Source organism: Schistocerca gregaria, chromosome 4, assembly GCF_023897955.1.
Source record: "Schistocerca gregaria isolate iqSchGreg1 chromosome 4, iqSchGreg1.2, whole genome shotgun sequence".
Classification (NCBI taxonomy): Eukaryota; Metazoa; Arthropoda; class Insecta; order Orthoptera; family Acrididae; genus Schistocerca; species Schistocerca gregaria.
The window spans coordinates 188918767-188941298 of record NC_064923.1 but is presented as its reverse complement, the minus strand read 5'-3'; the positions used below and the strand labels follow the sequence as shown (position 1 = coordinate 188941298).

At 43.4% G+C, this 22532-nt stretch overlaps 1 protein-coding gene across 3 annotated transcripts in view; it reads right to left on the bottom strand.

The window, feature by feature from the left end:
* The window catches only part of LOC126268230 (serine/threonine-protein kinase tricornered), a 555239-nt gene that overhangs the window by 295088 nt on the left and 237619 nt on the right, over nt 1-22532 (bottom strand). The gene's annotated exons all lie outside the window — the stretch shown is intronic.

The following is a 22532-nucleotide window of genomic DNA, read 5'->3' as shown; positions in this document are numbered from 1 at the left end:
CTTGGTTCAAGTCTTCCCCCGAGTGAGAAGTTTAATTTTTTTTTATTTTCAGACAATTATTATCTGACCGTCCGATGCGAGGTAACTGCGCCGTAGTACGGGGAGGTTACACCTAAACAAAGATCGAAACACACGACGTCAGTCGACTTCAGCGCACGGAAGAGAGTATTCCTGCTAACGATGCTCCCTTACTGGCAATTGACTGTTCGCTACTTTGGACGAGAGTGCGTTAAATACGTGAGATGTATTCCTTTCGTCTACTAATCGCACGGTTCTGCGGTGTGGGCGCAAAACACACGCACTAAACTTATTACATTGAACAGAGGCGTCTATGAACGAACGAACAGATCAAAACTTTGCGAAAATAAAGAGAGTAAACTTTTCACTCGAGGGAAGATTTGAACCAAGGACCTTTCGTTCCGCAGCTGCTCACGCTAACCACGCGACCACTGCGCTCCTGAGCTCATACTGTCCTTGATGTTGCCATCTTCCACATGAACTACTCAGTTGGTATATTTTGCTTATTTTTTTCATAGTTTCACGCAACTTCTTCCTGTTTTCTCGATTGATCTGTGTTCAGTTTTTCAAGGCCTATCCACTGTGCCAACTTACAACTAAATCTGAGGGGGGTGCGATGGGAAGAACACAGACACCCATGCGCAAGGCAGAATTCGAACTTCCGGCAGGAAGGGCCGTGCAATCCGTGACATGGCGCATTAGACCGCGCGGTCAGTTTGGAAGAAAGGAGTGCAACAAATATATCTGGAAACGCTGCGCAAAGATTCGGTTTTGGAAGGTCTAGAAGCTCAGTTCGTATTTGAGCTAGGAACGTGGTATAAAAAGTTTTTGGTTTAGCTCACACCATTGGTATAGCTATTCCAACATGTCTTTTATATATGTTACAATATGTTAAGCAAAGTTTGAGCGACCAGCAGGAACTGGCGGCCACATAAATTGTCGGAGGTTGGAGAGTTTTTATTCTCCTATTGCTTATCGGACTTGTAATATCGGTGACGTTGCGAATAAACACTTTGGTAGGTGCTGTTGTTATACTGATAAGGCCTCGACCTGAGAAAATTAATGCTCAGGTAATGGCACCACTCGTATGTCACCGGTTCGGAAATTAAATGGAAAATCACGCCACTGTATTCAAGAGTGTTTTAAACACTGAAGCGAAGTAGGAGTCGCAAAGAATAAACTGAAAGGAGTTGCCTCTAGCTCTTTCCTTGATACTCTTTGGGTATTTGTAGTCTGTAATTTTAGTTTTAGTATTAGTAACAATGACACCTTTATTCAAGGTAACGGTTGATCGATTGTAGTTATTGTAAAAACTAGTAGTGGTGCTCCTACCGTCGAAAATTGGAGAGTTTTGATTCTCGTAATGTGACTGCTTATCGGACTTACCATATTGGTGACGCTGCGAATGAAGACTTTGGTAGGTGCAATTATTACACAGATAAGGCCTCGACTTGAAAAAATATGTACTTGCAAATACATAAAACAATATAGAGAACGCTGCGAACAGGGCCTTTTCGCTTTACCTTTTACACCTCGTTTGTTTGGTAAGTGTCAAATTTCGATGCCATTTGGCACTTAGGAAGAAAATAAGGCATAAAAGATAAATCAAAAAGGCGCTGTTTACTGATTTCTAGATATTGTTTGATGTGTTTGAAAGATATATTTTCTAAAGCATATAAATGTGTATGTTCTGAAATGTTTGGAAGACACTTTTCCTATTCCTTTAGTTTTCGAGAGTGTGAAGTATTTACCACAGAACCTTTGACAAGAACTTCCACTGTGAATCGTGCTTTGGCCATTAACGAATTCTGTCATCGCTGCTTGTTCCTAAATGTTGTTACTATATTTCGATGTTTTAATAAAAAAACATAGTCCCTCGTAACCCCACTCTCACCGCTCTGCTCTGATTCCCAACTGCACAGCTCTCACAACAGACACGATTTTGGAGCTGACGTGTAAAAGGAAGTAGCCACTTTAAAACGGACGATACGCAGTACACGAATAAAGTAGACTCAATTGTCTCGTGTAGTCAACTGAGACAAGAAAGTCAATCGTTTTGACGGGGCTTAACGTTCTCATCGTCTTTGGAACGTTAAATCATAGTCCTTCTCCCTAGACTCAGAAAAAGCTTTCCTCTGATGTAAATTTATTCTCATTACCGAATCAGGCTCCGGTCGCGCTCCTACCCAGTCCTCCGAACCAGTGGCGAGCGCAGCTGATGGGTGAGGAGGGAGAAGTAAATGGAGGCTGCAGCCGGACAAAGCGCCAAGCATTCTGCTGACAGTACTACTGGTGTTAAATAAGATTTACATCCTGCTTTAGGAAACCTATCACGTCTACGCATGCGACCCCATCGCACTGTTATTAGCTGGAAATAACACTTACTGGAACCTCATTACAATACCAGCCCCGAAAACGATATGATGCACTTCTTTCCTGATGAACGATAGTCAGCGCTGACTGAGAAGACGACAAATCGTGAGAACTCTGTGTTAAGGGTGGGCAAGGGTTAAGTGGTGATATCTTTCAAGGTCGAAATCAAAAACTGTTTGAATTCATTGCGCGTCTTAATGCAAGAGGAAAATCATTTGATAAAATATACGGTGGACAAGACTGATGCTGCCAAACAAATTGTAGTCTATGGAAAAATCAGCTTCAGGTTCATGACGTGGAACATTCCCCGTAAATCAAGGCAGTCCTCTGTGAACCAGACGACGAGGAGGAGATTAGTGTTTAACGTCCCGTCGACAACGACGTCATTAGAAACCGAGTACCAAGCTAGATGGCGCAGTGGTTATTACACTGGACTCGGGAGGACGACGGTTCAATACCGCGTCCGGCCATTTTGATTTAGGTTTTTTGTGATTTCCCTAAATCGCTCCATGGAAGGACACGGCCGACTTCCTTCCCCGTCATTCCCTAATCCGATGAGACTGATGACCTCGTAGTTTGGTCTCTTACCCCAAACAACCCAAACCCCAAACACAGAGACGGAGCACAAGCTCGGATTAGGGATGGATGGGGAAGGAAATCGGCCGTGCCCTTTTGAAGGAACCATCCCGGCATCTACTTGAAACGATTTAGGGAAATCGCGGAAAACCTGAATCAGGATGACCGGACGCAGGGTTTGAACTGTCGTCCTCCACAAAGCGAATCCAGTGTGTTAACCACTGCGCCACATCGCTCGGTATGGGCCAGACATGACTACGTTTCAGTATTGAAATTTTCAGTAGTAACTGAAAACATTTCATTGTGAGTTCTCAAAGAGTTTTCAAGACACTGCACAATTGAAAATGGTTTTAGATTTATCTGGTAGGCTTTTGGCCGCTAATGTACCTCATTACTTCCAACGTGATCTGATAAAAAAGTTATCCCACGAGGAATATTCTTGACTGCACAGACAAGTCACTGAAGTTATTCCAATGTTTGCTTCAACACATGTATCTGGACTTTTTTTGTTATAAAATTAACGAAGTTCAGTCAACGCTCATGTTTAACAGGTTTTAATCTGCATAACTGTATGAGTTTCACTGCATCACGAACCAGTGTTATAGAAACATTACATATTCTAAAATCGAAGTGTGTATGCATCTAGAAACATCACAACTTAATATTAAAAGCCTGTGTGTATAGTTTTTTTTCTGCTGACCGCACAAGCGATATTTAATGTATATATTTAAACAAGTAATAAATTTACTGCTTTGCTAGAAAAAGAAAAAGTTGAAAACAAAAACCAGTGACAGACTCCTGCTTGTCCAAGCATGCTGCTGTATTCTTCTCTTAGAAGTAGATGCATTCTGTTGCAAAGACGACTTCCTAAGTTTTCCGCGAGTGCAGCCTTCAGCATATAACCGTCTCTCACATACCTGCCCGGAATTGTCCAGTGGTCGGGAAGTTGGAGTGCTGAGCAGACTCAGCTGCACTCCTGGAGCGCAATCTTGGCCAGAGCTGCGCTAAATGCTCTACTGGAATACGTTACACAGAATGCTGCGCGGATGACATTACAGTTAAGACTGTAGTGCGAATTAAGATCACCCGTTTAGTACACAGACTATTGCGGAGTTTAGAAAAACACAAGAACATTGACAAGCGCTTTCTCTAACGACAAAAAAACGTAATAATCGTAAAACAGATATATGAACGCATATACAATGCACCACACCGCTTGTTACCTTAAAATAAAACCCAAAAAGAGTAGCCGTTAAGTTTTTACACTTTTCACTGCAAACGTAAGTTAGTAACTATTACGGAACAATAATATTTCGCCCAACTATTTTAAAAACCAGCAACAATGTTACAAAAATTTTAAGTTTCCAATTTCTTCTTGTTTATCGTTCTTGTTGTCATCTCCAGTTAGAGGAGTGATTTGATGCAGCTCTCCACGTTAGTGTATCTTTTCCAAGGCTCTTCATTTCTGCGTCGCTCTTGCAACCGACATCCATTTCAACATGCTAACTGCAATCAATCAAGCTTTAGTCTTCCTCTGTTATTTTCAACCCCGGCGCTCCTTCCACTACCAAACTGACGATTCCTTGATGCCTTAAGATGTGTCCGATTAACCGATTTCTTCTTTTAGCAAGCTGTGTAATGAATTCCTTTTCTCCTCAATTCAACTGACTACCAGCTCATTAGTTATTCGACCTACCCAACTAATTTCCAACGTTGCTTTGCAGCAGCACATTTAGAAAGCTTCTATTTTCTTCTTATCCGTACTGCCTATCGTCCACGTTTCAGTCCCCTTCAAGGCTACATTCCTTACAAATACATCCAGAAAAGATTTCCAATCTTCCATGTTAACAGATTTCTTGTTTCAGGAATATTTTTCTTCCTATTGCCCGTCTACATTTTGTATTTCCTGAACTTCGGCCATCGTTAGCTATTTAGCTGTCCAAACAGCAAAACCCTTCCACTACTTTTAGTGTCTCATTTACAAATGTAATTCCTTCAGTTAAAACTGATTTAAATCTATTACTTGCCATTATTCTTGTTCAACGTTCGCTGATATTCATCTTATAAACTGTTTTTAAAACCCTGTCAATTCCATTGAGCTGCTCTTCCTCGTTATTTGATGTCTGTGTTATCAGCATACCTCAAAGTTTTAATTTATTTTCCTGGACTTTAATCTTCACTTCAAATCCCTCCTTGTTTTCGCTCACTGCTTCCTCCTTGTACAGACTGAATAACTTCGGGGATGGGCTACGTCACACGCTCCTCGACTACTGGTTGCCTTATATGTCTACTATTCTAACTGCAGTCTGGTTTCAGTAGTAGTTGTGGATAACTTTTCACTCCATGTATTTCACCCTTTCTAGTTTCAGGAATTCAAAAAGGATATTCCGATCAACAGTGCCGAAAGATCCCTCTAAACATGAATGTGCTACAAACGCACGTGCAACTTTATTCAAGGTGTCTTCTAACGTAAGCCATAATAGGTTATGTATGGTCTCTACTGTTCCTACATTTCTCCCGGAGCCAAACTGATCACCCACGAGGTCGGTTTATAGGATTTTTTTTTTCATTCTCATGTAAATAATTTGTGTTACCTGGAGTTTAAATGTCTTAGTATCTTAAACATATTACGTTTATACATGACAAGCCGCTTCTTAATGTTTTGTGAAGCGTACTTCCGGTTCTACTGCGATTTAACTCGTTTCCTGTTCTATTCGCAAATAGTTCGCGGGAATAGAGGGTGTCGGTAAGCTCTACGGTTCCGAATGAGTCCTAAAGTCTCTGGTGTTCTCGCCGAGGCATTTGGGAGGTATAGCTGAAGAGGCGGCAGGGGTGTACAGTGTTTTATGTTACCTGATCTTTCTTGGAACGTATGCCCTCCGAATTTCAATGTTAAACCTTACGGTGATGCACAAAACCTCTCTTGTAGCATCTGCCACTAGTTTGTTCAGCAGCTCCCGGACACTCTCGCATTTACTAAAATAATCCGTGACTAACCGCGACGATTTTTTTTCTCGATCTTCTCAATCTCCACTATCAGTAGTAACTGTTATGGGTACCAAAGTGGCAACTAACTCTCAAGGGTCCGTCTAATGTGATTTTTTAAGTGTCTGCTTCAGTCGATAAATTACGCTTCCCGAGGAGTCTCTCAACGAAGTTCAGTCTGGCATCTGCTTATCTCACCACTGGTTTACTGAGGTCGATTCACTCTTAGTTGCTGTGAATAGAAACTACGGTTGTTACTGCTTCCAGTGATTTATCGCCAATCGTGCCTCGTGAAGTAATGGCTCTTCCGCATATTTATGCGCAATACGTTACACTATCTAGCATGAGGATCGATTGTCAATTCCTACACCAAGCACTGATCCTTTGAAAGTGTACCTGCAATTAAGTACAGTTTCCTGAAGCTAAGATTTTCCTGTCATTGTCGTCACTTCCGCCATAATCATAATCGTCATCATTACCACAGTAACAAACGTCGTCATCGTCACCACAATCCTGATCGTCGTCGTCATTGTCATCATATCATCATCTGGAAACAGCCTAACGGTGTTTCCTCTGTTATCCACCAGATTGTTAGTTCGAAGTACGAACATTTGCCTCTTATGACCAGAATCAAAAGCTTTCGAAACTCAAGAAACATGGCATGAACTTTGCCTTCATTATCCATTGATATCTGGGATATCACGTACGAACTGGGCAGCCGAGTTAAACAAGATCTCTCGGTTAGCGACCGAAATGGTATCTCCATTCACATTCTCCCAATAGGTTGTAATGTGTGAGAACAGAACGTGTTACATACTTCTGCAACACACAGAAAAAGCCTACATGATATTTAAACTACAGCACAGAAATATGAAACTTTTTTTCATAAAAACCTTCAGCTCTACTGAAGGAGAAAAACCACTTTTTACGTAATTTGGAAACTGCAGGAAAAGACAGAAACAAATGATAAAGCAAAAGGTCACGACGTACCGCCTTCCAAGCATTGCTTGATGCGTTTGTATGTGTACACTTTCGCGAGCAAATAAATGGTGATGTTTGGAAATGTATGGAGGACGACAGTCCTAGTCTTTCAGTTCTCGACATGTGGAACATGCGCCGTATCACTTTTGTAAAGAACATAATAATAATAATAACAATAGTACTCAACAGGTAGTTGGAAGTCCCCTGCAGAAATATTATGCCACGCTGTCTCTATACTCGTCCATAATTGCGAAAGTGTCGCCGACAAAGTACTTTTTTGAACGAACTAACCTCTCAATTAAGTCCCATAAATGTTCGATGGGTGACCATATCATTTGCTCAAATTGTCCAAAACGTTCCTCACAGCAACCTTAAGCAATTGTGGTCCGATGACAGACATCACTGTTCGATAACATTAGCTCAATGAATGGCTGCAAATGGTCTGTAAGTAGACGAACTTAACTATTTCCATTCAACAACCGGTTCAGATGGACCAGAAAGCCCATTTCATTTAAGTAAACACAGCCCATACAACAAAGCTCACACTATCATGGAGCTAACACCAGCTTGCACAGTGCCTTGTTGACAATTTGGAGCCATGGTTTCAAAACGTTCAAATGTGTGTGAATTCCTAAGGGACCGAACTGCTTGGGTCATCGGTCCCTACACACTACTTAAACTAACTTATGGTAAGAACAACACGAACACCCATGCCCGAGGGAGGACTCGAACCTCCGGCGGGAGGGGCCGCGCAATCCGTGACATGACACCTCGAACCGCACGGCCACTCCGCGCGGTAGTCCATGGTTTCGTGGGGTCTGTGCCTCTCTCCATCTCTACAACCAGCTCCCAACTGAAATCGGGAATCATTTGACATAATCACAGTTTTCCTGTCATCTGGGGTCCAACCGATAACGTCACGGGCGTTGCAGGCATTATTAGCGAAGGCCTTCGCGCCGGGCGTCTGGTTGCCGCAGCCCATTAACGCTGAATTTCGCCGCACTGTTCTAACGGGTACGATCGTCGGGCGCCCCACATTTATTTCTGCTGTTTTCTTCACGCAGTGTTGATTGTCTGTCAGCACTGACAACTCTACGCAAACGCCACTGCTCCTGGTCGTTAAGTGTAACACATCTGCCACTGTGTTGCCCCTGGTGAGAGGTAATGTCGGAAGACTGGTGTCTCCGGCACACTCTTGACGCTGTGGATCTCGATATATTCAATTCCCTAACGATTTCCAAAACGGAACGTTCCGTGAGTCTAGCTCAAACTACAATTCCGCGTTCGAAGTCGTAATTCCAGTAATGCGGCCACAATCACATCTGAAACCTTTACACATGAATCATCTGAGTACAAATGACAGCTGCGCCAATGCACTGCCCTTTTCTGTCTTATGTGTGCGATACTGCCGCCATTTGTGTACGTGCATATCGCTATTTCATGACTGTTGTCACCTCAGTGTGCACGGGGCCTCACATACATGACGTGATGTTATTCTTACGATCTGCGGTTTCATCACTGCCCAGTCGGCTAATTTTCACTGCTATTCCGTTATACAACTGATGGTTGTCCTTAGTCCCGACTACCAATACTTTTCATGTATAATTTATCTCGTCTTCGTGGTCCTTATTTGACATGTACGTTGGTGGCAATACGAACGTTTCGTCATCTGCCACAAATGCCGGATCTGAACTTTATCAATGACGCTTCGTAGAAACAACACCTTTTTCTCTTCACGGATTCCGATCTGGGTTCACAGAGCATTTCCGTAGCACTCGCAAGTTGCTCTAGTCTATTCAGTGCTGGGTGCTTACAGTGTCCATGTGCAGTCATGGAATACATAGGCGACAGAGTGTGTTTTTCAGGACTCGGAGCACAAATGGCATAACTGAAATCGAATACACTAGTGGAATTCAAGAATAAGTTAGGAATCTGACTATAATCATTACAGTTGTTAGCTCGCGTTGTAACTGAGCTCGTCGCCCTGAAGTATCACAGAAAGATTACGGTAGGTGCAGTAGTTGGCGAGTGCTTCTCAAATTATTACGTATCATACGGAAAATTTATTCAAGTGCTAAAGGGATTCAAAGAACGAAAGAATTTGTCCTCAAAGGTGAATGCATTTCACGGAATATGCTTGTTTTATAGTCTACCATGATTTAATCGACGAAAAGGTATTCCAATATTACATTTAAATCCGTGTAGTGTTGGCCTATTTCAGTCTTCCAGAACCACTTCTACAGTGAAAATAACTGAGCACCTATTATTTTATGCATCTACCCCAAATTTTTAAGGGGCGTAAGTTTTGTTAGGCACTACCATCGCAGAAGACAGAGCGGTTGATTGCATTTTCTTACTATGTCCAAGGACGTCACTGTAGGCACCGAATTTAGTAACAAAGAACTGAGATTAGACACTTCGAAACGCAATTCTATTTTCTTCTTAAATGCCACAATTTCCCGGAAGTTTCAACTCGTGTTCACTCTCAAGCTCACACAATCTACAAAATTAAGTACACTACCTCGGAATAAAAAATATACCTGGAAAATTTTTGCAAAAGATCCACTACGCATGTCTAAACCGGTGCACCAGGCAAATGTGTGTCGCATCTGTGGGTCTGACTCAGTGAATATGCGTCACTGATAAGACGCGCTTCCTAAAAACCCGCAAAGACCTCAGAAAGCGCACACAATTTAAAAATATTTAACACTGTCATCCATCAAACAGTGTAAGCAATTTGGCAACCATTATTTTATATTTTGACTGAAGTTGATAGTGGTGTGGTTCAATAAACGAAAGCCAGAATAAGAAACTGATGCATGGGGATTTTTAATCCGCTTTCTTCTTACTGTGAAGTCCTGCGGACGTAAAATCTATAGTGCATCATGAACAAAAAATTTTATTCTACTGTTACCTGAACTCTTCAGGAAATTAAATGCCACAACATATGATCAAAACACCCAGTGATAAACTATCAACTGATGTTAATCGTTCTTAACAATTGACTTTTTCGGTCCGTAACAAGCGTTACGAAATATATGAAGCATTGGGAACTAACTGTTGCATAAAAATAATTCACTAAGATATATGGATCGAGCGAGCGATTAAAAAAATCCGTTACGATATTCCAGTTTGTAATAACAAAGTGGAAATTGTGTGCAAGAGCCTTAAGAGGGCTCATAGCAGCGCATGTTTGTTCGGAAAGTGATACAGTAACCTGTTTCACTTTGAAAACTGCAATTACCGTGCCCACGGAGCAATGCAAGGCCAAGGGAAATCCACTCCGTAATGACGGGTGAAAGTTCCAATTACAGAGACGAAGCGAAGCGAGCAAATTGCACGCGTGACTAAGGTGGTTGTATTTTGTCACTTTCTCAGTCAGTTTCTTCGCCGATTCTGCCTTCGAATTGCACATGTTAAGAACACTACTATTAATCTGTAGCTACATTACTTCTTTGGACGAATTTACTGCAAAAACGTTAACTAGGCGCTGTGGCAGCTGAAAGCACTGCTACCGCCGCTGCATTGCTGCCACATGCGTCACTGCACTCCCAAAACAGTATTGTAAACTATGACTCAACATCGAAGTACGTCTTACTTCCCAAATGCAAATTTTCAAAGTACAGTATCAACAGGGCTCCACTGATTACGAAAAATGCCACTGAAAAGATATTACACGCACTTTCTTATTATATATTCCAATCGCTTCGTTGTCTCGGGTTCGATAGGAACATCTACTATGAATACGGTGAAATACATAACAATCGCTTCATTCTAGGCTTCCTTTGTCCCTGTTACCCTTCACATAACAAAGGATTCTCTTCCAAGGATGTACTTACCTGAATCGGCAACCGTCACAGAACTTACATCTCATTGCATTTGTACAGACTACAGATCCATTTCGAGGGAAGTGAGCGTCTTAGATGTAGGTTAGAAATTATTAACGTACACTCCTGGAAATTGAAATAAGAACACCGTGAATTCGTTGTCCCAGGAAGGGGAAACTTTATTGTCACATTCCTGCGGTCAGATACATCACATGATCACACTGACAGAACCACAGGCACATAGACACAGGCAACAGAGCATGCACAATGTCGGCACTAGTACAGTGTATATCCACCTTTCGCAGCAATGCACGCTGCTATTCTCCCATGGAGACGATCGTAGAGATGCTGGATGTAGTCCTGTGAAACGGCTTGCCATGTCATTTCCACCTGGCGCCTCAGTTGGACCAGCGTTCTTGCTGGACGTGCAGACCGCGTGAGACGACGCTTCATCCAGTCCCAAACATGCTCAATGGGGGACAGATCCGGAGATCTTGCTGGCCAGGGTAGTTGACTTACACCTTCTAGAGCACGTTGGGTGGCACGGGATACATGCGGACGTGCATTGTCCTGTTGGAACAGCAAGTTCCCTTGCCGGTCTAGGAATGGTAGAACGATGGCTTCAATGACGGTTTGGATGTACCGTGCACTATTCAGTGTCCCCTCGACGATCACCAGAGGTGTACGGCCAGTGTAGGAGATCGCTCCCCACACCATGATGCCGGGTGTCGGCCCTGTGTGCCTCGGTCGTATGCATTCCTGATTGTGGCGCTCACCTGCACGGCGCCAAACACGCATACGACCATCATTGGCACCAAGGCAGAAGCGACTCTCATCGCTGAAGACGACACGTCTCCATTCGTCCCTCAATTCACGCCTGTCGCGACACCACTGGAGGCGGGCTGCACGATGGTGGGGCGTGAGCGGAAGTCGGCCTAACGGTGTGCGGGACCGTAGCCCAGCTTCATGGAGACGGTTGCGAATGGTCCTCGCCGATACCCCAGGAGCAACAGTGTCCCTAATTTGCTGGGAAGTGGCGGTGCGGTCCCCTACGGCACTGCGTAGTATCCTACGGTCTTGGCGTGCATCCGTGCGTCGCTGCGGTCCGGTCCCAGGTCGACGGGCACGTGCACCTTCCGCCGACCACTGGCGACAACATCGATGTACTGTGGAGACCTCACGCCCCACGTGTTGAGCAATTCGGCGGTACGTCCACCCGGCCTCCCGCATGCCCACTATACGCCCTCGCTCAAAGTCCGTCAGCTGCACATACGGTTCACGTCCACGCTGTCGCGGCATGCTACCAGTGTTAAAGACTGCGATGGAGCTCCGTATGCCACGGCAAACTGGCTGACACTGACGGCGGCGGTGCACAATTGCTGCGCAGCTAGCGCCATTCGACGGCCAATACCGCGGTTCCTGGTGTGTCCGCTGTGCCGTGCGTGTGATCATTGCTTGTACAGCCCTCTCGCAGTGTCCGGAGCAAGTATGATGGGTCTGACACACCGGTGTCAATGTGTTCTTTTTTCCATTTCCAGGAGTGTATATTAACACTTACGCAAAATGCTTATATACTGTTATCTCGTCTACTGTAAAGGACACCAATATTTTGTCTATTACAACAAATATTAACAGAGACGTAGAGTTTCTTAATTTATCTCACTTTCAAGTAAACAACCTCAGCAGGTGCTGACGTGGCTTACACATAGCGCTAATTAAAATGTGAATAAAAACGGCAATTCTTTTTTATATATTGGTGAATTTTAACGTCTAATTCACAAGCAGTTAACTGCCTACCGCTAAAGCAAATTGTGTGGACAGGGGTATGTTTATCCCACAACGCGCCAAATGCTACGAAGATCGGCAATGACATGCACTTATCAGCCAGAACATTATGGCCACCTACCTAATAGTCGGCATTTCCACCTTTGGCACGCGCATCAGCGGCGACGCGTCGAGGCGTGGTAACAATGAGGCCCTGTTAGGTCGCTGGAGGGAGTCACGTAAATCCCGTGAATTCTGGTGAGAGGCGCGATGAGGTCTGTTGCCACGTTCAAATACATCCCAATAACATCCCAGATGAGTTCGACCGGGTTCCGGTCTAGCGAGCTGGGGGGCCAACACGTCATTTCCTTGAACCACTCCATCACACTCCTGGTCTTGGGACATGGCGCTTTCTCTTACTGAAAAATGTCAGTGTCGTCGGGAAACAATGATAGTCATGAAGGGAAGTTCGCGGTTTGCAATCAGTGTACGATACTCCATGGCCGTCATGATGCCTTGCACGAGCTCAACTGGATCTATGGATGTCCACGTGAAATTTCCCCAGAGCATAATGGGGCCGCCACCAGTTTGTGTCTGTCCCGCAGTACAAGTGTCAAGGAGCTGTTCCTCCGGAAGACGACGAATTTGCGCCCTCCCATCAGCATGATGAAGGTACTGGGGTTCGTCAGAACATGCAACGCTCTGCCACTGTGCCAACGTCCAGCGCCGATGGTCACGTCCCCATTTCAGTCGTAGTTGCCGATGTCGTGGTGTTAACATTGGGGCATGCATGGGTCGTCGGCTGCGAAGGCCCATCGTTCGGAGTGTTCGGTACATTATATTCAGGCACTCTTGTACTCTGCCCAGCATTAAAATCATGTTATTTCAGCCACAGTTTGCCGCCTGTCCTATTTTACCAGTCTGCCGAGCCTACGCCGCCCAAGCCCACGACGTCTGGAATCGGTTTCGCCACCTGCTGAAGACACCACAGCACTCCTAACACTCAAGTCGTGCAGTTTCCGAAATGCTCAGGCTCCGAGCCATCATAATCCACTCTCGATCGAACTGAGATAGATCGCGCGTCTTCCCCATTCTATACACGTACAACATGCTCATTGTTTCCACTCCAATTACTGGTCCCGTCGTGAATGTAGTAATAAATGTGGCTATGCCTCAGAATAAGTCTTCATTAAATTCATATTATTCAGACTATGAGTTTCTTCCCTAGTACAGTAAAGACTATTCTCATTTATTTTCCAGTCACGCGTTGTCAGTATCAGCGGAAATTCATAATTACAACATCAGTATCCAGTAGCAAATGGTGAGTTTAGAATTTGATTTTGAAATCACTAGAAATGCCACTACCGTGTCTTCACTAATTCTTATCATGAAATCTGGAATCACTTTAAATTATGAAATCTGAAATCACCTGAAGAGTAGGTGTTTTCAAACTCTGCAGCTGCTTTTAGAACAAAATCACTCATAGTGTACTTTACTGTGTTCTATTTTAATAAGCTGTTTTGAACTCCAGAGCTGTCCCCACATAATTACCTTCTCCAGTCACTTGTTCTTCGACCAACTCTTTCTCACTGTTCATCCGCGGAAACTTGCTTGTTCGTCAGATGAATGCCCCACTTAGGCATTATTGCTCTGAACCTGTCACTCTTGCCTATTGTTCATTGCAGGCCTCACACTTCGCTATGTCCTTACTCGTTTCACGCGTGGAACATGCGTCTGTTCTCCTTGGAAGTTTATTTCTTTATTGCAACCCTTTCTGGTTTAATTCTTTAAACTTTCACGTATGACTCCGGTACCGAAACCGTAATGACGTACTTTGGTGTGAAAAAACTGGGGATATGGAATGTTACGTGTTACGGTTTATTCACAATGCTGTGTCTATCTTCCTGGCTCTTCCTTGGATTGATGTCTCCTCACTGATGTTGGGAGAAAGAATCTAACTACGTACTTACACTTTTCTTTTCTTTTGATGTCATTCTTCGTTGTCTTCATACACTAAGGTGACAGTAGTCATAGAATAGCAATACGCGTATATACAGATGGCGGTAGCATCGCGTACACAAGGTGTGAAAGGGCAATGCATTGGCGGAGCTGTCATTTGTACTGAAGATATTCATGTGGAAAGGCTTCCGACTTAATTATGGCCACACGACGGGAATTAACAGACTTTCACCGCAGAACTGCAGTTGGAGTTACACGTATGGGGCATTGCGTTTCGGAAATCGTTAGGGAATCCAACACTCCCAGATCCCAGTGTCGAGAGTGTGCCTAGATTACAAAATTTCAGGCAATACAGCGACTGACTGTCTTCACTTACCGATCGAGAGGAGTGGCGATCGGGTGGAGTTGTCAGTTGTAAGCAACAATGTGTGAAATAACCGCAGAAATCAATGTGGAGTAAACGACGAAGGTATCAGCCAGAATGGCGAAATTTGGCGTTAATGGGCTACGGCAGCAGACGTCCTACGCGAATGCCTTTGCTAACAACACATGCAGTGCATCTCCTGGACTCGTGACGTTATCGGTTGGACCCTAGAAGACTGGAAAACTGTGGCCTGGTCTGATGAGTCCCTATTTCAGTTGGTAAGAGCTGATGATAGTGTCCGAGTGTGGTGCAGAACCCACGAAGCCATTGTAACAATGTGCAAGCTGGTGGTGCCTCCACAATCCACACCAATTCTGAAATGTTTCCATCAGCAAGACGTATTTATAATTTACGTACACTATTAAAACCTACAGATTGTGACCAGTACTCTTGATGAAGTTAACTATCACTTTACATAGACGAACGTCTTTAGTACACGAAAGAGAAGAAGCTGATTGAGGAAGATGGTAGCCCATACTCAGAAATGTGAACGGTTGGTCTTTCTGAAGACATTGCTGAGTATGGGCTACCATCTTTCTCAATCAGCTTCTTCTGTGTTGTGGACGTTCGTCTATATAAAGTGATAGTTAACTTCATCAAGAGTAGTGGTCACAATCTGCAGGTTTTAATGGTGTACGTAAATTATAAATATGTGTTGCTGATGAAGACATTTCAGAATTGGTGTGAATTGTAAGCCAAGGCACTTTTAATTATTTTCCAATTTAATTTTTAAAACATTATGTACAAACCTGTAACAGTTAAGCTTTTTATTCTTGTAAATACGCATTTATGTATTTGTTTATTCAATTATGTGTACATTGTCACTATGTGTTGCCAATGGCCACATTGAGTACACACTCAAAGGCCAAATAAAAAAAATAAATAAAAAAGTGGGGTGAGCTGTGTTTACATGGAATGAACTGGGTCCTCTAGTCCAGTTGAACCAATCACTGACTGGAAATGGTTTTGTTTGGCTCCTCTGAGACCATCTGCAGCCATTCATGGATTTCACGACACTGTGCCATGTCACCAGGCGACAACTGTTCGACGTTGGTTTGAAGAACACCGTGGACAATTCGAGCGAATGGTTTCGTCAGCCAGATCGCCCGACATGAATCCCGTCTATCGTTTATGGCACATAATCGAGCGATCAGTTCGTGCACAACATCCTGCACCGGCAATATCTCTGCAATTATGGACGGCTATATAGACAGCATGGGTAAGTACTTCTGAAGGGGACTTTCAGCGATTTCTTGAGTTCATGCCACATCGAGTTGCCGTACTACGCCTGGCAAAACGAGGTTCGACACGATGTTAGGATGTATTCAATACCTTCTGTGACCTCAAGTGTTGGCCACTTGGGTCTGTAACACCAGTGTTACTTATACTCTTCTTAAACTAAACTTTTAGTCCTTTCTTCTCTGTTGTTTCTTTTAAGAATTGTATTTAATTCGCATTATTTCCTATAAGTAAATCCTTTCAGTTATTGCGTGACAGTGCTAAGCAAATCCATTAAGAAAAACTTCATATGCATGGTACTTAATGGTACGCAAGACCACAATCAACTCACTGAATACTTGAACAAATTCAAAATATATATCAATTATCAGTCTGATTTTTGTAAAAACCACAGCAGAAACCCTGTAGTAATTACAATAAATGATGACTTAGCGTATTCCGTAGACAATTGCGACGCCACAACATTGGTACTAGTATTTAGCAAAGCATTTGATACAGTTTACTTTGACACCTACTTAGAAAATTGTGAGCGGCCAAAATCTTTAGATTGGGTCTGTCTGAATCCAACTAGAGTAACTGAAAACAACGATATGTCTGTGGGAATGGAAAGTCCTCGTCGAAGTACAAGTCTAAAGAGTGCCTTCTTGGAAGTCGATGGTATCTCATCTGTTCTGCCCTCCAACAAATCATCTTCCTGTGCCGATGATCTCCAGCTTTGTATGTCAGATGAGTAGGCTTCGATACTTCCGTTGTCCAGGTCTACCATGATTGTCTTCAGTGACCAGTGGACGCAAACCTGCGACTTGAACTGAACGCGAATGACTACGAAGTAATTTCCGTAGCACATAAGCACGACGGCATCCAAAAGCAGCATCACACAACTATTAACAACTTTAAATTCAGATGAGTAACTGATGGTAGCAGTAAACGATGTTGCCACACTCATGAAGACTTACGCTTCCCTCTATGCCCTCCCGAAGTTCCAGGGCATACGTCCACAAGACGTGAAACGTTAAGTTAAGCAATCGCTTAACTGCGATGCCACTGATCATGGAAAGAGTAGTGGAAACTCTAAACGACTGGAACTACGGGTCCTTGTTTAAGTTAAACTGAAAATTTCGTCTGTATGACCAACTGAGGCGCTTCCTTTTCTTAACTTCGTTACTTTTCCCTAAAAAAAATTAACTATTATGGTCAGCTTCCCTCATTAAACAAATGCTGTCGCTTTCTACCAATTAAATTTCTCTTCATTTCTGCTCGTTACTCACGCAATTTTCTCCCCTACCCACCCCTTTCATTATTTGTGTTCTGTTATGTTTCTTTGTCACTCCGTCTCCTGCGCTTTTCCTTAAGTCCATTGTTGACAGTGGCCATAGCTTAAATCCACATGCCTCTATAATGTCTGTAATATGTCCTTGTTGTTCTAATTTTCGTGGTTAACATAAAGTCTATTTTTGAAATAAAGCCACCATCGTTTCCCACTATCTATGCTATTGCCACTTCTGTGTGTTGCATTTCACATAAGTTTTAAGATAGCTTAAAAATGTGTGTAGCAATTAACGAAATGTAAAATACTGAGAATGCCTGGTAAGATGTAGGACAGACTGATGGTCCTGACGTTGCCAAGGCAAACAAATCCGTATTCAGTGCAGGATCCACCTTCGTTACTCTTTTGAACTATTCTACGTGTAGTGCTAACATTCGCCTGAAATCGTTTGCGGCGAATCGAGTATCCTGATGAAGTATGCTGAATTCGCTTTTCATTTCCACGGATCACTAGTGCAAATTTTTCTGCCTCGGAATGGTCGACGTAGCAAGTGAGCGAACTATCCACAATATATACGCTGCAATTAACGAAGCATCATGGAAACAAAATGCACTAAAATTAACAACTCACAGCATTGTTCTTCCTTATTATGGTACAAGCAACTGATTTCTTGCAAACCAGAAGTAAATTCTTTCAATGCAAAATGGATAAGCGAAATAATGGTACAAACTCGCAAGCTAATTTCCGGTACCACAACTTTCATTATGTAGTAACATTGAATGTTCTATAAAGGGCATTTGAAATTGGAAACCCTGTTTTCTTTATGCCTACATCACCAAATTTAATGTCTTTTCTGATTTGCATACAATTATTCAGTTTTTCTGGGTACTGTATAATAGGTGGAGTTTATTGTGACACTTGTGAACAGTATGTCCTATTCTCAGTGAAGGCGAGGAAGAATTCCAAGACCTGTTAAATGCAATTAAGCGTCTAATGACCACAGAATACTAACAGAGTAAACCAAAGAAAGATCGAAGTAGTGCGAATCGAGAATGAGATTACCGATAAACTTAACATCAAATAAAAGAAGTACACGAAATAAGGCAATTCTGTATCTCGGAAGCAAAATAACGCATGGTGGGTGAAACAAAAAGGGTATAAGAAGCGGCGTAAAACAGGCAAACAGGGTACTTCTCACTAAAAGGATCTACTTTTATCAAACATAAGGAAACACTGAGTAGAAGAAAGGAGAGGATGAAGGGCATGTGTTGCGACATCAGGAAGTAACTTCCATGGGTCAAGAATGAGTAGAAGATAGAAAAACATGTTTATAAATGTCAAAGCTGTACATAAAAGGAAGATGCGTTCAGCTACTACATAGCACAAATGACATCAAATATTACTGGAGACTTATACAAACACATTAAGTCTGGCGAGCTCCGAATCAGAGAGTGTCTATGTTGGAGCACTAGAACAAACAGAACCGTTTTGGTACGCGCCTACCGAGACACGTAAGCGCAGAACAGATGTGGGGGAGAAAAGCTGGTTAGCAGCGAGCGTCGTTCCCTGACAGTGGATCAACAACAAGCGTTACGCGCTATTCTTCCATCGGCTGTCCGTTATAAACAGCGCCTGTCACCTACCGGCAGGGGAGAAAGATGTTTCTAGCACCCGCCGGCTGGTATACACAGGCTAAAGTTAGACTGACTGCGCAAAGCGGAGCTTCAAGTGCGCAAACTAGCTACGGCCGACCGATCGAGCGTTCTAAAGCGAGAAATTGCCACGTCAGAAATAGCATCAGCTCTGTAAACACATGTGATCTCTCTCTCTCTCTCTCACACACACACACACACACACACACACACACACACACACACACACACACACACTTCCATTGCCATGAAACTAATCAGTACTTTTTTCAGTGATACGTATGAATCTATGTACCTCTTCATTAGGCGGTCTGTGCACCCCTTTTGATTTTTCGCGCTCTTCTGTAGTATCACAATTTAAAAACCTCCAGTTTTCTTCAAGTCTGACTTGTCTATGGTCAACGCCTCACTTTCGTAGAAGGCCACACTCCAGACAAATACCTTCAGAAAGTACTTCCTAACAGTTACGACGAAATTTATATTAGACATTAAAATAGACTCTAAAAAGAAAAAAAGAAAAACACACCACAAAGAAACTAGGCGAATCGGACGTGATGTACATGTACAGACACACAGATCATTCCATTTTTCGGAATACCTGGATGATTTATTCTAGACAGAGACCGTCATACACTTTGCATTCACGTAACTCTTTGCTTCACCTGTGGCCCTTAGGCCAGCAGTTACTTAGAACTTAGTGAAGAGTTTTTGGATGCCCCCGAGGGATACCGTGCCAAATTCTGTCCAATTGGAGCATTAGATTGTCAAAATATTGGGATGGTTGGAGAGCCCTGCCCATAACGCTCCGAAAGTTTTCAATTCAGACACATTTAAGTTAGTCATCGAGGTATTTGACGATCTAACGCGCCAGCTGGACAGAATTTGTCTCCTTCAGGAGTACATCAAACACCTCTATCAATCAATGTCAAGACGAATAATAGCCTGCATAAGGGGCAGAGGTGGACTAACAGGTTATTAACTTGATCAAATTGTGTAGCTCTTTCTCTCGAATAAATCTTCCATTTTTTCTGAAATTGTAATCAATTGTTTGTCTGTACATTTGCATCACATCTACAGATTTCCGTCCCATTCGGATAATTCTTTCGTGGTGCGTCTTTTTTTTTTTGCTTAGAGCGTATCTATTTTTCAGTAAAGCTTTTATTGCTATTTCAAGTTTTTATGTCAGCTTAGGTTATTTTGCGTCCCGAACAGTTAAACTTGTCTAGGACCTTCTGTATCTCATTCCCTTGTCTAATTCCCTCGGTATCATGTGACTGAAATGGACTTCATTTTAGTACTCTTTCATTTAGTATCACTGCGTACTGCTTCCACCAAGTCGCTTCAGTTTTGCTAGGTTTCGAATGGCCATGGAAATAGCGCAGCAACACAGGTACATAATACCCTTCGACAATCACCGAACAGTTACTTCTACAATAACAAATTCGGATAACATACTAGGTGGATCCATGGTCTCTAAGCTATGAATCGGTCAGACACTTTTCACTTTTCATGCGACTAACCAAGCCATTTACTTTATGGTAACGAAGTTTTCTCACATGGATCTATTGTTATAATGGGCGTTCAATAACCAATGCATCACTTTTTTTCTGAAAGCAGGTTGGTTTTATTGAGGATTGTAATATATCATATTATTCCCCAGTATCTTGGTTACAAAATCCTATTTTTCAACATCATCTCAGCATAACGGTCTCACTCCACATTATTGGGAGGCCCCATATGCACGCATGGCAGCACTCGACTGGTCGACGTCGAAGCCTACGTTTTGCAGCATCCAGAACCTCCCCATCATCCACGTACTGCTTCCTGTGGAGTCTATCTTTCAGCGGACCAAACAGATGGAAGTCGGAAGGTGCGATACCCAGGCTGCAGGCTGGATGAGATACAACTGTCACAATGAAGCTTTGTGGGCTCCTCTCAGATGCACAGACTTGTCTGAGGCCTTCCTTTGTCATGGAGAAGGAGAATTTTCTTTGCAGTATTGTGACGACGAAAACGCTGAACTAGTTTCTACAGCTTCTTGAGCGTAAAAGAATATACTTACTGTAAGTGGGGTTGAACAAGCAATCCGCAAGGTGCCTAGTGAGAGCGCACACAAAATTCGTCGCGAAACGTGTATTATCATTTCAAAATCTAAACCACCGAGCTCTAACTTGACTAGGGCTTCACGCACTCCGCAACGACCCCCTCACCGTGGTTCTGTCAGCTGACAAGGGCAATGCATCCGTAATTCTGAATAAAGCTGACTACGACGCCAAAATGCAGTTGATTCTTGAAGCGGATACATACCGGAAACTGCCACGGGACCCGACGTCAAGAATAATGAGGAAGACATCAGAGCTTCCGAAACAGTCAACACTGGAAGAGGGCGTCATTATTAATCTCCTCCCTCAGGCGCCGAGACCACCTACGCTTTATGGACTACCAAAAATCCACAAACCGCATTCTCCTTTTCGTCCCACTGTGAACACCACTGGGTCAGTCACTTACAGATTGGCAAAACACCTGGCCAGCCTCCTTGCACCGCATGTGGGTCGTTGTGTGCATCACATCAAGAACACCGACGACTTTATCAACAGAATTGAACAACTGCGTCTTATTCAAGGAGATATAATGGTTAGTTTTGATGTGGTCTCCCTGTTTCCGGTCAAAGTCGGTATGGATCTCCTCTCCCAGTTATTTGATAGCACAATTGTGATACTGTTTAAGCACACATTGACATCGTCTCCATTTCCTACATGGCGACCAGTATTTCGACCAGTTGGACGGCGTGGCTAAGGGAAGCCCATTAGCTCCATCCATAGCTAACCTTTCATGTAAAAATTTGAAGACATCGCCTTGGACACGGCTCCAGCTAAGCCAAGTTGCTTTTATCGTTACGTCGATGACACATATCATCTGGCCCCATGGTCGTGAAAAACTGGGAGAATTCTTAGAACACCTGAACAGCATTCACGGCCACATCACATGGAAGTCGAGACAGATGGTGCATTGCCTTTCCTTGACGTCCTCGTTCGACGGAAAACCAATGGGCACCTCCGCAAATGTGTCTACAAGAAACTGACACACACAGATCGGTATCTGCACGCTCTCAGCCACCACCATCCGGCACAAAAAGTGGCGTTCTGAATACCCTTGTCTATCGTGCTAAAGTCGTCTCAGACGCTGAAAGTCTGCCACTAGAACTGAGTCACCTTCGAAAAGCCTTCCGGGATAACGAGTACAGCCACGGACAGGTGTCACAGGCTAGATGTGGTGTGACACGCAAGAAACACACCAACAGAGAAGAGCACACCACCGAAGAAGAAAGCAAGAAACTTGTGTTTTTGTCTTTCTGTGGTACGACGTCGGGAAAGATTAGCCGGATCCTGAAGAGAGATAACATTTCATTGGTGTTCAGGTCCCCAACGAAAATTCGACAGCTCATGAGGCCTGTGGAGGACGATCTA